The sequence below is a fragment of the Elaeis guineensis genome, unplaced genomic scaffold (assembly GCF_000442705.2).
Source record: "Elaeis guineensis isolate ETL-2024a unplaced genomic scaffold, EG11 Super_Scaffold_31900, whole genome shotgun sequence".
NCBI classification, from domain to species: domain Eukaryota; kingdom Viridiplantae; phylum Streptophyta; class Magnoliopsida; order Arecales; family Arecaceae; genus Elaeis; species Elaeis guineensis.
This window is the reverse complement of record NW_027332420.1, coordinates 2223099-2241307: the sequence shown is the minus strand read 5'-3', so window position 1 is coordinate 2241307 and position 18209 is coordinate 2223099. Positions and strand designations below refer to the sequence as shown.

The 18209-nt window shown below is 34.6% G+C and overlaps 1 non-coding gene across 1 annotated transcript; it reads right to left on the bottom strand.

The window, feature by feature from the left end:
* Positions 1–5720: 5720 nt before the first annotated feature.
* Positions 5721–5826, bottom strand: LOC140854490 (small nucleolar RNA R71). The gene has a single exon (XR_012137707.1). It is a non-coding gene; the product is annotated as a small nucleolar RNA R71 (small nucleolar RNA).
* Positions 5827–18209: the final 12383 nt, after the last annotated feature.

Sequence of the window (18209 nt, the reverse complement as noted above, 5' to 3'; positions counted from 1 at the left end):
TGCACTATGACTCCAGTGCTATCACAATACAGCAAAATAGGACCATCAACAAAGGGTGTAACTCCAAGCTCAGTGATAAACTTTTGCAACTACACCGCCTTCTTTGCAGCATTGGATGTAGCATTGTATTCTGCTTCGCATACAGAATCAGCCACAGTATGTTGCTTGAAAATCTTTCAGCATACCACTCCTCTATTTAAGATAAATACGTAGTCCGATATACTTCTGCTGTCATCATAGTCTGACTGAAAATTGAAATCAGTATATCTCATAAGTTTCAATTCAGTGTCCCATAGATAAGCCATTGATCTTAGTATTTCTCAAATACTTAAGAATTATCTTCACAACCTTCCAATAGTTTTCACTTGGATCAGACTGATATCTACTCACTATCCCTAGTGAATATATTATATCCGATCTCGTACACGTCATAGCATATATGATAGACCCCACTGTCGAAGCATATAAGATCCTATTCATATGCTCTCTCTCCTAAGGGGTTGTCGGATAATCTTTCTTGGAGAGAGTAATTCCATGGCCCATCGAAACATAGCCTTTTTTAAAATTTTTTATGTTGAACTATTTCAACATGATATCGATGTACGTGTATTGGGACAATCTAAACAACCTTCTAGATCTATCTTTATAGATCTTCATCCTTAGGATGTCGGATGCTTCTTCCAAATCTTTCATGAAGAACTGTGATCAAAGTCACAGCTTTACACTTTACAAAGCTGAGATGTCATTTCCTATTAACAGTATGTCATCTACATACAGTACAAAGAAGATGACTACAAAATCGTTAGTCCATTTGTAGACGTAAGGCTCTTCTTCATTCCTAATGAAGCCATATGTTTTGATCATCTTATCAAAATGCATGTTTCAACTCCTAGATGCCTTCTTCAGTCCATAAATAGACCTATTTAGTTTGCAAACATCTTAGATTTGTCTGTAGATGCGAACCCTTCAGGTTGTATTATATACATCTCTTGTTCCAGCTTTCTATTTAGGAAAGCAATTTTGATATCCATTTGTTAGATCTCATAATCTAAGTGTACTACTATTGCAAGCATAATCTGGATGGACTTAAGTATTACCACAAATGAGAACGTCTCGTCATAGTCAATATCATAATGTTGATAGTAACCCTTAGCAACTAGATGAATTTTATAGATCTTCACTTTTTCGTCCACTCCTCTTTTTTTTTTTGAAAATCTACTTGCACCCTTGGGTTTTATCCCTTTGGATAGATCAACTAGTGTCTATACACTATTGATCTCCATGGACTCTATCTCGAATTTCATGGCCTCAAGCCACTTCTGGGGGTTGGATCTTTGCATGGCTTCCATAGAGGTGATCGAATCTTCATCGTTCTCATCTAGTTCGATAGGATCACCATCCCGGATCAAGAAATCATAGTATTTGTCCCGTTGACATGGTACTCTATTGAATCTCCTTAATAGTGCCTCTACAGGCTTCGAATTCGATTTTTCAATCAAATCTGATTCTGTGTGTGCTAGTTCTTCTATCTCATGAACTTCATCAAGTTCAATTTTACTAGCATTAGTTTCTTCTCTAAGAAACTCTTTTTCCAAAAAGACTGTGCTATTACCAACAAACACCTTTTGTTCTTCAGCAAGATAGAAGTAGTATCCTTTAGTTTTTTTTAGGTATCTTATGAACAAGCAATTATTAGACTTTGGTCTAAGTTTATCTGTCTTTAAATGCTTGACATAAGTTGGACACCCCCAAATTCGAAGATGCGAGAGCACCGGCCTATGCATTGTTCATATCTTATATGGAGTTTTATCAACAGACTTGCTGAGAATCTTGTTAAGAATATAGCAGGCAATTTCAAAAATATATCTCCAAAAAGAGATTGACAGATTCAATTCCTCCTTTTAGATACCTCATTATGTTGTGGTGTTCCAAGAGGGGTCCACTAAGAGAGAATCTCATTCTCCTCTAGATATGTCAGAAAATCACTGGTGAGGTATTCACCTCCTCAGTCTGACTGAAGAGTTTTAATACTCTTTCCAGTCTATTTTTCTACTTTACTATGGATTCGTTTGAACATTTTAAATGATTCAAATTTGTACTTCATAAGGTAGACATATCCATATCTCGATAAGTCGTTTGTAAATATAATGAAGTAATAGTATCCTCCTCTGTTAGCTATGTTCATGGGTTCACATACATCATTATGTATTAGACCTAAAATATTACTGGCTCGATCATCTTTTTTTTAAAAAAAGTGACTTGGTCATCTTACTAAGTAGATAAGATTCACAGATCGATAATAATTTACAATCATTAATTTCAAAGACACCCTCTTTGATTAATCTGTCTATCATATTCTTATTCACATGACCTAGCCTACAATGCCAAAGATAGGAATCACTGACATTATTTAACTTAGGATGTTTGTTCGATGTGTATATTACACCAATAGACTGTGATAATATATATATGCCATGTTTTAATTGTCCATACATAATTGTAGTATCATTCATAATAAATCACAAAAATCATCCTTTATTAAAAACTTGAAACCAAATTTGAACAAAAAGCCGACAGAGATGACATTCATCAAAAAAGAAAGATAATACTGACACTCATCTAACATGACACTATTAGACTCAAAAACAAGCTACATAATTCCTAAAGCTAGAACTGGAATAAGACTTCCATCTCCAACGTTCAAGAACCGTTCATTTTTTCTAAATTTTCTACTGACCTGCAGTTCCTGTAACGAATTACAAATATTAATCAGACTTTCAATATCAATACCCAAGTAGTAGTATCACAAATAGAGAAATTATAAGGAGTTATCATATAAGTACCTTGCGAAGCAACTGATTGCTTGATTCTCTTGTTCTTAGGTCTGTTTGGGTCAAGAAAAGCTAAATAAGCTGAATAATTTTTTTTCAATAATCCAGCTTCTTGCAAAAGAGGCATTCTGTCTCGCTCTTGTCGACTTTCGACTTTTTACTCTGCTTTAGCTTGGGATCGACGACATAATTTTTCTGCACCTTTTGCTTCTTTCCTCTCTTAGAGGATGGATGACCTACAGACGAACCTCCCACTACATGCACTGGCTCCTTCTAGAGCTGATGGTCCTTCTCAAATGTCTGTAGCAATCTTAGCAAATCATGATAGTTCACTGTAGGCTTGATCATTTTATCATGATAGTATTTGATAAACACTTAATTTAAGTCATTTAAAGTAGAAGATTATATTTAATTTATTTTATTTATTAAGAATTTGATGCTTCTTTTTATGTTTTACAGGAAAGATGATCGCCGATACAAAGAGTCCGATTCATAGATCAAAAAGACTCAAGTTTGAAGAAAATTAAACTTAAAATAAAATTAAAATAAGAGAAGGATGCATACGGTATTATAGAAAATGAAGATACTATGCAAGAAATCCAAAAGAATATAAATGTCATTGTAAAGAAACAAAAGTTTCTTTTTGAAATAAAAAAGGAGCGTTAACGTGAATGGGCGAGCGGAAGCGAGCACGCGCGAGTGGGCGCACGGAATGAACATGCGGGTGCGATGCGGAAGCGGACGCGGGTGGGTGCGGCAGCGGGCGCACTGGACAGCGGGTTCATGGGGAATTTGGCATGGCGGACACAGTGGCGAGGGATCTGAAAATTAAAGGAAAAAATTTAATTTTTAGAAATATTTCAAAAAGAAGAATTTATATTTTCTTTATCTGTTTGTGATCTTTCCATCTCATCCGTCCATCTTTTAGTCTTTAGTATTTTCTTTAGTCCCATATCGAAAAATCATGTAAAACTCCTCCCTCCTAATACCTATAAAAAGGCTTTTGTACTCCCATTGGAGGGGGAGCCCAGAAATTCTTCTAGAGCCTTGCATAGAGGAATAGAAAGGGACTACTTCATGAGCAGCTAGGCTAGCAGTCTCGGGAGTGGAGAAAAAATTTTGTAATGACACAGAGATGGTTTATTGTTCTAAACTTTCTTGTATTTCTTTATATGGAATAAAGATTATGCTTTTTATTTAAATCATCATGAGTTCTTTATTTGCTCTCTTTCATATATTTTTATTTATGCTTTCCTGTTAGATTAATATTAGGAACAACTTTTACTTTCTGAAGATGCACCGTGATCTACGAGTACAGGGCGTACCGAGAAAAGAAGAGTTGTTTACCTAATATTTTTTGGAGACACGTCGTGATCTATGGGTATGGGGTGTACCGAGGAAAGATAGGTATTTTTTCTAAGGTTAATCGCATCTAAAAAAGAGATACAACTCTGCTAGTAAAAAATTAATTCAAAACCCCTGAGATCTTTATTTTTTAATTACATCAATTTTAGGATAAATTATTTTTTAAATCAACACAACGCTTCTGTCTTTTAATCTCAACTTAGCCCAAGGTCCCTGAGGATACGATCTCGACTCATCCTACCTACATAGTGGGTAGAGTTATTTTTGGTGCTATCAACGACTATGCATCAAATTTTGGCACCATTGTCGGGGACCTTGGCATGGTTGAATTAAAAAAAAAAAGCCACTGACATTTCATAACACTTAACTAAAATAGCATAACATCAAATATAAAAATTTCTAACCTAATTGGACACCTTGTTTCTTTGCATTGCATCTCCATAATTAACTTTAAGGGCGCAACCCATTAACTAAGATAAGGTGGAGATTTGATCACCCTTTCTTGGCCCACAAATCACTCCCTTGCATTTACATAATTTAGACCTTCATCTAAAATTAATTAGACGTTGACCCCTAAGGATTTCGAGCTCATTAGGACAAGTGACCCTGAGAGTTGAACCAGGTTAGACTTGGTCAGCTAGCTGGTGTCTAGGCAAGTGGTTTGCGGGATGACTGGGCCCGAAGAAAGGTGGTTTTTAATTGATTTCGTTCGCTGACCTGGCCAATTTAATTGGTGTCTAAGGAAAGCAACGGGGGGACTCCCACCAACCTTACACTTACCCGGCCAGTTGGTTGGTCAAGCTCCGACTTGGAGGGCTTGAAGGCTAACTACAGTTAGGAGCTGTCTAGAACTAGGGTAACTTTAGGATAGAGAGTCCACTGCGTGCTAACTTGATTGTAATTAAAATCTAACCACAACTAATTCTTCTATTAGTTTTAGGACTTCTTAGGATCTCTTCTTTAGAACTCTTTTTTCTCTTCTCTTCTCTTCTTAATAAAAAAAAAAAATAATCCTTGACTAGGATAGTCCTACATAGACCTTTGAGTTGCGTGTTAGGTCGATGATCACTAAAACCCAAATTACAACTATTAGACGAAGAATTAGAAAAGACTCTTAAGACTATCCGAGTTAGAAACATGGCTGCACCTGGTGAGGCTAATCCTCCACGCTCATTGAAGGAGTACTTTACTCCTTCCACATATACCTACTCTCCTTGTATTCAAGTACCCCCTGTGGAGGCCACTCAATATGAAATTAAGTCCAGTACAATCCAAATGTTACCTTCATTTTATGGACTTAGTAATGAGGATCCTTATAAACATCTTGAAGAATTTTTTGAGATATGCTCAACTGTCAAAATTCATAACTTCTCCTATGATGCTCTTAGGTTAAAATTATTCCCTTTCTTACTTAAGGACAAAGCCAAATACTGGCTACATACTTTGGATTCCATGACTATATCAACCTGGGACCAGCTGCAAGGAGAGTTTCTCAAAAAATATTTTTTCATAGGAAAAACTAATCAAATAAGGAAAGCCATAACTAGTTTTTCCCAATTAGATGGAGAAATGTTTCATAAAACATGGAAGAGATTAAAGGACCTTATTAGAAAATGTCCCCACCACGCTGTACCCAAGTGGCAGTTAATCCAATATTTTTATGATGGACTATCTGAAAGACATCGATAAATGGTCGATGCATCATGCGGTGGGACATTCATGCTGAAAAGTGAGGATGAGGCATGGCAACTGTTTGAAATTTTAAGTGAAAATTCATTACATCATATATCTGCCTCTATTAGAGATAAACCCATGTTAAACCCAAAGAGAGGTAGAATATATGAAGTAGGAAATGCCATAGATATCCATCATAAGGTAGATGAATTGTCCCAAAAGTTAGATCGATTATTAAGTATAGGACTGTCACCTTCTCCATCCCGTCAGATACAGGATATATGTGCATTGTGTTCGAGCCCCACTCATTGTGTGAATGATTGTCCGGTTGTACCACAGTTTTTTGAACATGTACAAGAACAAGTCCATCAAGCCCAAACTACTTATAGACCAGGGAACAACCCCTATTCTAATACGTACAATCCGGGATGGAGAAACCATCCGAATTTCTCATGAAAATCATAACCAGTGGTTCCTCCAGTGCAACAAAGATCATGTTATCCAGATGTAACTTTTAGGCATCCATCCCAGCCACAATACCAGAATCCTCCTCAACCTACTCCGAGTACTCATAGCTCGACTTTTGAAGAAAAAGTACTGCAAGCACTTAAAGGACTAGAAATGAATACCCAACTCCTTCACTCCCATACGCAATCAATAGCAAAGCTAGAGACCCAGATAGGTCAGCTAGCAACAGCTTTCAGTAGGAGGGAAGAAGGCAAATTACCTAGTCAGCCTATTAATAACCCAAAAGGTCAGTACATGGCTAAAAGCTCCATTGGTCTTGAAACTTTTTCCGAACATGCCAAATCAATCATGACTCTGAGAAGTGGGAAGGTCATTTAACATACTAGTAAAACCAATGAGATCGACCCTAAACCTCTAACCGAAGCCAAATCACCCAAGAACAAGGAGGATCTGAAAATAGAGAATGAACCAACTACATCGGAATCATCTTACTTGCCTAAAGCCCCATTTTCAGATACCCTGAAAGCCCCTATTCCTGCAGATAAGAAGGAAGGAAGACTTGATGAGATGTTGGAATTATTTAAGCAAGTCCAAATTAATCTTTTTCTTCTAGATGCAATCAAACAGGTCCCTGCTTATGCCAAATTTTTGAAGGATTTGTGCATCCAAAAATGTAAATATATATCACAAATTATAAAAAAAGTACGTCTCACTAAACAGGCTAGTTCTGTCTTCCAGCATGCCACTCCTCCAAAGCTTAAGGACCCAGGAGCCCCCATCATTTCCTGTGTTATAGGAGATTATCACATTGAAAAAGCTCTTCTGGACTTAAGGGCAAGTGTGAATCTTTTACCTAGTTTAGTGTATGAACTTTCTAGATTCGGAGAATTGAAACCCACATCAGTCACTCTACAATTACCCGACAGATCAATTAAAGAACCACGTGAAATGCTTGAGGATGTCTTGGTCAAGGTAGATGAGTTTTACTTTCCAGTTGATTTTTTGATTCTCGACATGGAACTAAGTGGCAACCCAAGATAAATTTTTATTATCTTAGGATGATCCTTTCTAGCTACAGCAAATGCATGCATTAATTGTAGGACAGAAGTCATGGACGTATCGTTTGGGAATAAGAAACTGAGACTGAATGTGTTTGGTGCTTCCCAAGGATCATCAATGGATAGTAGCTTCAAAGTAGATACACTAGAAGACATTATAGAAGATGCAACACCCATAATTCTAGCATCAGACCCCTTAGATACTTGCTTGGCTCACTTTGGAGTGTATGACTTTGAGGGATATATGAAAGAAGTTAACACCTTATTGGATACACCACATGATAAAACCACTCCTCCATGGACAATCAAATATGAGCCATTGCCCACATTAGCCAGTACACCAATAGTCCCATCTTTAGAATCATCACCTATGTTAGAATTGAAACCCCTTCCTGCTACGCTCAAGTATGTATGACGTCTGGCTGAAGACATAAAACTTAGCGCTTGTTGGGAGGCAACCCAACGATTTTATTTTATTTTTTTTTACTTTACTACAGCTACAGAAATTTAGAACAAGAGCCTATTAATCAATGAAGCGATCTTCAACTTCCGAAGCAAAATTATCCCAGGTACACTCTCTCCTTTTATTTTCTTTGCTTTCCTACTCCATTGAGGATAATGTAGATTAAGTTAGGGGGGAAGAAAATTAATCAAATCCTCGAGTATGGTCAGAAATAATTAGTTTTGTATATCTAAATTTTATTTTGATTAAGAGTGAATTAGGCATCCTAATAAATGAATGATTAACAGTCAAGATAATTTTAGAGATACTGAAGAATAAATTATTAAGAAAACCCAATGAAGGGTAGGGTTTAGACTAGACCGAATTTTATGAGTGATTCTACAACCCTCTTCTTATTGATCTCAATAAAAAATTTGCTTCATGAGAGATTGGGTGGAAAGATCGAGGTATGCAAAAATTCTCTTTTTTAAAAAAAAATATTGATTTCCTACTGAGTAACTGGGCTCCTTCGCCTAAGTAAGTGTTGTGGTTTGCGTAAAAAGGTGGGCAATGTTATATAAAAAAAATAATATAAAAAAATATAAAAAAAATGGATAATAAGGGGACTAAATTGCAAGAAGATAATAAACCTCTCTCACATTAAGTTAGAGGATTTAAAGAGTAAAGTGGAGAGTTGGTGAAAGAAAAGCTCTTGAAATTTTTTTAGTTAATACTCAGCCACTAATTGGGTCAAATTAATAATCTAATGAAGTATTTCTTTAATGGTCTGACCAGGTATCATCTACTTTTTGGGATGCCTAACCTAACATTTTATTCAAGATCGAGTCGGTACACAATGCTGATATATCTATTTTACTCGAGGACGAGCAAAATTCAAGTTGGAGGGTGTGATAAACACTTAATTTAAATCATTTAAAGCAGAAGATTATATTTAATTTATTTTATTTATTAAGAATTTGATGCTTCTTTTTATGTTTTACAGGAAAAGTGATCGTCGATACAAAGAGTCCGATTCATAGATCAAAAAGACTCAAGTTTGAAAAAAATTGGACTTAAAATAAAATTAAAATAAAAGAAGGATGCATACGGTATTATAAAAAATGAAGATACTATACAAGAAATCCAAAAGAATATAGATGTCATTGTAAAGAAATAAAAGTTTCTTTTTGGAATGAAAAAGAGCATTAACGTGAATGGGCGAGTGGAAGCGAGCGCGCGCGAGTGGGCGCGCGGAATGAACATGCAGGCGCGATGCAGAAGCAGACGCGGGCGGACGCGGGCGGGCGCGCACAGCGAGCACGGTAGTGGGCACGCTGGACGGTGGGTTCACAGGAAATTTGGCATGGCGGACACAGTGGCGAGGGATCTGAAAATTAAAGGAAAAAATTTAATTTTTAAAAATATTTCAAAAGGAAGAATTTATATTTTCTTTATATGTTTGTGATCTTTCCATCTCATCCGTCATCTTTTAGTCTTTAGTATTTTCTTTAGTCCCATATCGAAAAATCATGTAAAACTCCTCCCTCCTAATACCTATAAAAAGACTTTTGTACTCCCATTGGAGGGAGAGCCCAGAAATTCTTCTAGAGCCTTGCATAGAGGAATAGAAAGGGACTACTTCATGAGCAGCTAGGCTAGCAGTCTCGAGAGTGGAGAAAAAATTTTATAACGACACAGAGATGGTTTATTGTTCTAAACTTTCTTGTATTTCTTTATATGCAATAAAGATTATGCTTTTTATTTAAATCATCATGAGTTCTTTATTTGCTCTCTTTCATATGCTTTTATTTATGCTTTCCTGTTAGATTAATATTAGGAACAATTTTTACTTTTCGAAGACGGACCGTGATCTACGGGTACGGGGCGTATCGAGGAAAGAAGAGTTGTTTACCTAGTACTTTCTGGAAACACGCCGTGATCTATGGGTACGGGATGTGCCGAAAAAAGATAGGTATTTTTCCTAAGGTTAATCGCATCTAAAAAAAAGATACAACTCTGCGGGTGCAAAATTAATTCAAAACTCTCGAGATCTTAATTTTCTAATTACATCAATTTTAAGATAGTTTATTTTCTAAATCAACACAATGCTTCTGTCTTTTAATCTTAACTTAGCCCAAGGTCCCTGAGGATACGATCTTGACTCATCCTATCTACGTAGTGAGTAGAGTTATTTTTGGTGCTATCAATGACTACGCATCAGTATTCTTGCTTAATTGTTCATATAATGAAAAGTCAAGTTTGCTTAAGCATTCTATCTGCTCAATCATGTACAATACATGATCAGTGACTGATGCCCCTTCTCGCATACGGACATTGAACACTATATAGGAGATTTTGTATCTCTCCACATCCTCAAGGGTGCCGAAGGACTCATTCAATATTTGAATCATATCCTCTAGTTGTGCATTCTCAAATTTACAACTAAGTTCGTCATTCATGGCTACCCTCATAATGCAATGCATCGTCGTGCGATCACTGAGCCACTTCAAATAAGTGACTTTTGCAGTATGGGGTGCATTGACAGCAGATTCTTCAGATGGTGGATCTGTAAGTACATACAGGATCCTCTCATACTCCAGGATGATCTTCAATTTTCGATACTAGCAATCGAAGTTGGATTCGGTAAGCTTGTCATTTTCTAGCAGTGAATGGAGCGATAGTGTGTTGGTCATAGCTGAAAAGAAGAAACATAAATCTATTAGTATATAAATTATTTTTAATCCTAAAGATATGGACTTTAGTCTAAAGGTTCTTCTACTATTTTATATAAATTGATAGCCCCTACCTCCAATTTGAAAAATTATATTAATTCCTTAACGAGTACTAAAATCCATACAGACTGCATTCGGATCCGAGTATGGCTCGACCAATCTTAGTGCATCGATGGGTAGGTTCATAACTAATTATTTCTTTAAATAACTTCTAGCAATTAAATTTTACCTTAGACATCTCATCAGCAAGCGTGTGGTATCTCCATTAAAAATCTTGATTAGGTCCAATCATTAATATGACTACACCAAATGCATCCAATAAACGAATGTTCAGACCCAAATGTGGCTCGACCAACCTGAGCATTGATCTGAAGGGCACAATAAGATGGTCATATGATGAATGATAATTCTAATACTCAATAGACACCAGGCGTGTGGCACCTCCAATGCCTATTTGAAATATTGAACTTATTATCAGCATCTTAATGGGAGGCTATGAACAAGTTATCTTCATAACTGTATCATTTTAAAGATCTAATAATTTAGAAAATTTGATTTTATTGATTTAAAAATAAAAAAAAATTAACTTGTAAGTCGTAAATCCTCTCACTGACTTCATCAAGTCATGTAGAGGATTAGACACAAGCTAGTCTAAAGACACCTGAATCAGTCATACTAATTTACCTTAATGGCCTGAGTCAGCTTGAATCGACTGGTGATCTAATCAAAACATAATCTACTATGTTGGTCAGATAAGTGAGATCAATAGAAAGGATATGCCATTAGCTCATCATAAACGTATCTAGGTGAGTAGCTTTCAATTAATAACCACTTGATCAAAACTGTCATACTTACCTTAGATACCAACTAGTTAATTAGTTTCGATTTGATCCATCAAAAGATTCGAGCTCAACCACTGAGCTATAATCATGATCCATTTAGTAAGATCAAAAATATGAACTTGATCAAGCTTCAACTATTGAGATTGATCTAAAAAAATTCTGACCTAATCTAATTCAACTCTTTATTAGATTTAACCAATTTCTTAATTTAGGCCATATTTGTTCCTAACCCTAGGTCTAACCCAATAGAAAGATCTGATGCATGCTAATCTATTGCGCATTGATTTATGTGGTATCTTAGTAATCTTCAATTCTCAAATCTAAATCGTTTAAACTTAATTTTAAATTAAGTGTATGAAATATATGTTTTAGTTTGTATAACTATTCTACTAGGATTTCAAGTGAAGCATACCATATGTTTAATATTATGAAAATAAATTTTTGTACATATATTTAACAATTAAACATGTATAAGTGTGATCTAAACTTCATACATACATCACGTATATCATGACTACTTTTATATCACTACCGATTATATCTAATGTAACATACTTTTCATATTTTAAAATAATTTTTATATCTAAATCTACTTATTGTAATGAATCATAAATTACTTTAGATCTAATCTAAATTTATTTATAATCAAAATAATTTATAAAAATCTATTCGCTCTTCTTCTTTATGAAATTGGATCATAATGATATTTCTACACGTCACAAGAGAACTCATCGAATGGATAACAGAGAAAGATTAATCTCTTCTATCTCTTATAATCGAATGGTCTGATGATCTCATCAATCCGAGTACTGGACTACTAAGTTCTGAAATTTTATTTTAAATAGAATTATGTCAACATGCAATTTGATAAAATATTTTATGCCATGATCGAATATGACTTTGATCTCATCAACCATGTTTTTCAACTAATCTAATCACATTTGATGTATCATATACATCATATCAGATCTGAAACATATCTTATACTGATTATAAAATATTAAATTTAAATCTAAAATCTTATAAAAAATTAATTAGATGCATATATGAGCACATAAAGATTAATTTTCTAGTTAGATCTTGTTTTGATGTAGTACAAAATTTTGTTAAAAATCAGATCTGAAAATCTATCAAAATAGATTCAATTCAGATCTAAAATAAATCTAAATTCATAACCAAAATAATAACATTAAATTTTATTAAAATTAATTTAAAATAGGTTGTTATTTCAATAAAATTTAGCAACAAGAAAACTTCTGTTATAACAAATTTATAACAAACCTTAACCAATTATTGATTATTTTTATAATCTAATCAAAATCAGATCATAAATTTTATTTAAATAGATCTAAATCAGATTTAATATCTAACAAAAAATTTTAATTACATACAATATGTAAATAAACTAAAAAAATCAATTATGCATCTATATATCAAATATTGGCTCTGATATCAATTGAAGGGAAAGAAATCTATTTTTTTGGACGAATGGGGGGGATAGCCGGGGTGCATCTAAAAATTTTTTATAACAATTTAATAAAGATTAGATTTTTACCTAATACATAATGGAATAGAAATCAAATTCTAAAAAGATTCTAAATTCAAAGCCTTGTGTAGCTTTGAATCCACAAATCCTTTACTTCATGCGTACGTCAAACTTCACAGGAAAGCGGAATGAAGTTATGGATTGAAGCACCTTCACAAGGCAATAAGAGAGAATAGAGAGCCTCTGGTGTGATGCCTCACAGCAGTAAGAGGGGATGCCCAAAGGACCTTCACACTAAGGAGAAGAGGGATGCCAAAGGAGGAACAGGCCAAGGGGATGCCCACTCTTCTTCACACCTCTTCTCTCTCTCTTTCTCACCTTAGCATACCATCTAATTATTATGCCATGATAGTTAGAAGTTCTTTTTATTTATAGATGATTTTTCATGACCCATAAGATTAAAATTTTAATTCAAATAAGCTTTGAATTAATCCATAACTTATCAAAGAAGAAATCCTAAAAGAGAAAAGACTGGCACCTAACTAGGCACCCTCATGCACCCACACCTACATCCAAGTGTAGAGTGGCAACAACCAGCACCCCACCACCTCTTGGTCGGCCATGAGAAGAGAGAGACTCAAGAAAAATTGATTCTAAAGATCTAATCTAAATATAGATCAATTCGAATTCAATTCGAACCTGATTCGAATCAATTTAGAATAGACTGTCAATTTTAAACTGTTTAAGATTTAAGACTAAGTCTAACTTGAATTTATGAATTCAATTAAGTTTAACTAAATCAGATCTAATTTAAAATTAATTAGCACTTAAATTTAATCTCTCATAGACTCCTTGGATCAAAGATCAAATCTTGTTCATCTTCGGAATTGAACCTGAACCTCATGTCTAGTGCTAGCTAGACATAGTCAATTGTTTAATCCTATTTGATCCATAACTTAATTCTCAATCAAGTTAATCTATTTATTCAATCAAGTTATATACTTTTAAATTGAATATATAGACTTAGATTAATTCTTTTCTATATCGCTTGACTTTGTGCGTGACTCCATAGATTCGAACACTGAGTCGGTAGCATAGAAATCATTTTCTGTACTAATTAAAGTTATTATCTAGCAATAATTTTTGATGTCCAGATAGGTCGAATAAATGCAAGGCAATATTCAAGAACCTATGCATATAGTTACCGCATAATTCATCCCTTTGACCCTGAATGCTTTAAGACGGTCTAGGGTTAAACTGTCAACCCTGAAGGATGATCTACATTGTATTCCAACCTTTCAAATTCATTACATGTATTATCCTGATCAAGATTTTACTAAATTAAAATACAGTGATGTATCTGTTTCTATAATCCGGAGGGATCAATTCTATCTTGATCCACACATAGACTTTACAAGTACTTGACTGTATCCAGTAGCCTTCCATCACTGCATTAGAAATACAGATAGTCCGGTATCAAAGCATGGTGAGTTACTTACCAGTCATTATGATGATCTCAGATCGGAGAGACACTTATGTCCATATACTTCATGAGCTGCTCTTGATAGTAGAGTGCTCAGCAGGTGAGTCACTTGTTCAATGATAATGTACTCCTATATCTCACCTGTATACCATATCAGTGTCTCCATACTTTTTGGTTAAGAGGACAACTAACTCATATGGCACATAATGACCTTCACTCGATAAATATCATCGTCCTTTAATGACGTATCATTTGATCGCAAATATGTTTAAGAACTACACAATAAATCCTTCTTTATTGATTACTTTATAGTTTTAAGAACTTTATCACAATGCAAGAGTTCTAGCAAGAAAGATATAACTTTATAATGAAAGATGTCAAAATAATTTTTATTCATTGATTAATAATTCATATACATATTATAAAATCAGCACAATCATCCAAACAATTGGTTTTAGGATACATTTTTCAACACCTATTGGTGGTGAGTGTAGGCTCTGAGAAAATCTTGCTTGATGAGACCTTCTATTTTCTTCTTCAATTAGAGGTAGTCAATGGTATCATCCTATAGTTTCGATAAAATTAGCTATACTTCTTTAGATCTTTATGAGCGTTTATTTTCATCTTTCTCAACCATCTGATGATGTTCTAATTTTTGATCTCCATCAGTATCTATCCCCAAGGATCATTGAATGGTGTGAACCTCTCGATCCTCCAAGGACTCTTGGATCGATGGGAGTTTCTCACATCCTTTTTGGGCTTCTTTCGAGGTGTGTTTAGGTCATCCCAAGCCCTTTTATTGCTATTTTTATTTCTCGCTCTTCTCCTTCCATCTCTCTACTATGCCCTACTTGATGTTGATGTACTTGTTTCTGTAGGCAAGGTGCTCAGCATAGTCATAGGAAAACTTCTTTTCCAAAGATAGGAAGAAGCTACAAACCTTTAGCCCCTTTATGAGTGCTAACATCACAACCAAGTGATTCAGGTCGCAAATCTCTAATGTAGCTACATTAAAGCTGCTAATGTAATCTCGGAAGGACTCATCATCCCTCTGCTTGATGGTGAAGAGCACGTCAGATCCTCTCCTCTATCTTATACTACTCTTAAACTAAGCGGCTAAAAATTGATCGAGCTCCTCAAAGGAGTGGATGGAGCTTAACTGAAGTGTGGCATACCGCATCTAGTAGACCTTATAAAGAGTGGTGGGGAAGATCTTGTACATCACCAAGTTCATGACCCCTTGGAACATTATTAAAGCATTTATCTCTCCAAGTAATCATAGAGATTAGTGGTGCAATCATAAGGTTGGAGTTGCAGCATCATAAAGCAAGGAAGAATAGGCTCCTTCATGATCCTTATTCAGAAGGAAGGTTTGGTGGAGAACTCTAGCTCACTTTCTAAGGGCGCCTAATGCTAATGTAGGATCTGGAGATATCAGTCCACCTCTCGAAGCTTCTAATCGAGTTCAACCTACCTTATGAAGGTCTCCTTAAGTCAGTAGAATGTAAACCTTCCTATAGTCAAACCATGTAATAAAGACAAAGTAAGAGTGGATAGGCTCTCCTTACCCCGCCCATGTCTCCATGGGTGAGAGTGATGGCTGTAAAATGCCCTCCTCAGGCTTGCTGCTTGAGGATGGCGGTGGTGATGAACTCTCTTCGGGCTCTAGTGGGAAGATGGATGCCTATGGGGAGCATTTTTTGCACTGAGGGAGTGGGGGTGGTAACTTTGCCTCAGGCTTCATGGTGGAAGAGAAAGACTCGGATGTGCATAAACTGGCTGAATGTCCAACCCTTGGGTTTGTTGTTGTTGTTGTTGTTGTTGTTGTTGTTATTGTTGGGAGGTCTCTTGCTGTTGGCTCTGTACTATGGTGATTAGGGGTTGGCATGCTATAGGAGGATCTGAAATTTCTTAGTAGTGACTACCAAAACGACCTATGCCTCTGGAAGAGATAAAGCTTCATGACAGCTATGGAAAGAGTGAATTGACTCTGTAGGCACGTTAGAATGAGCTGCAAAGATGCTGCTTGTGCCTTCTTAGATCTCATGATGGATTGAAGTAAATAGATGGTCAGAACCCCAAATCATGGCTCAAGGGCTCCTCCTCTAGCACCAATTTTGTAGCCGCCGAGGGTGGCTCAAGCTAACAAGCTAGAGCTGATGACGAGAGGTAAAGGGTGATGACTCAAGGACTCTGAAAGCTGGTCAGAGATCTCAAAGCAGTCAGAGATGGTCAGATCCATGCTCCAACCTCTGCAAGCACCTTAAAACACCACAGATAGAAAAAGTCAACTTGTTAGGGTTTTCCAATGGGATACCCTTCGATGCTTACATCAGTCTACCTCGATGAAATAGAGGAGGTTTTGAAAGAGGTAGAAGAAGAAGAAGAAGAGGGAGATCAAGCAGACAGTAGAAGTAAGTGGGAAGTCAAAAGTTTGTGTGGGAGAAAAATGAGAAAAAGTATGTAAGTTCAAGAAAGATTTAGCGAATTGTACGAGGCTCTTGAGTGGATCTCCATTGATAGGGATTCTCCGAGCATATGAATCGAGGACTTTATGGCCGAAGGTTTCCCAAGAGACTCAATCACACTTCAAAAAGCTCATAAGAACTTATGGATACTTGGAAAGATTTAAGCTTTGTGAAGACTTTGGAGTACTTCGAGCGACCTACCTGGGGCACTACAACAAAAATAGTCTATCATGATGAAAAATAGTTTATAATTTTTTTTATGATAAGTTACTATCATTGCAAAATAATTTAAATTTTTATGATGATAATATTTGATTACTAAATATGTTTCTAAACTTTCTAAAAAAAGATATTACATATATTTAATAAATTTTAAAATTAATATAGGTTTAACTATGTGAGTCAAGATAGTTTAATAATCAAATAAAAATAATTTTGATATAAAATCCATTATCGATATTGAATACATAATATCGCAACCAAGTAATGATCTATGATGTAATTATTAAAAAATCTATATAAAAATAGATTTAATCAAGAATTGGATCCGATCCAATCTAATTTGTATTAAAAATATATAAAAAATTAAAGATTACTTATATAAAATATATACTTAAAGTTTTAAAATATTATATATTAAATATCATAATTTTTTACTTGTAGTATAAATAAGAAGAATCATGAATTATCTACTTTTAAAGAACTTTAGAAAAAAATATTTAAGATTATAGAAATATGTTCAAATTAATTATATTTAAAAAATATTTAAATAATAATCTTTTCAAATATTATAAAGAATAAAATGAAGTAATGTGTCTTTTTATTTTCTTTCAAAAAGAAGAGAATTGATTTTTTTATTGAAATAATTAATTATTAAAATTAAATATTATAATATATTTGAAAAAAGTATACTTATAATATGGATAAGTTTAATTTGAATAAGTATAACAAAGTATAACCCTTGTTAGAAGTTAATATTACCATGGTGGCTAAGTACTAAGTAATCGTCTAATAGGTCTTAGGTTCAAATTCCTTATGTAAGTGATTAATTAAAATTATAAGTTTGATCAAATATAAAGAGACATATGAACATGACTTCAATAAGATAAAAGAATAATATTTAATATTAATTTTATTATAAATATAATGTTATTTTAAAAAAAATATTTGATTTGATTGCATCTATAATAATGATTATAATCGATGCAATAAGTTATACTAATGATTACAAACCATATCAAAATTGTGTAATATTTTAGTGACGTTATTCATTGTTGCGGTTTACCAACCATTAGTATAGATTTTTCCAATGATTTTTTATATTTTTGACCATGGTTTTAACTGTTATCATAGATCCTTT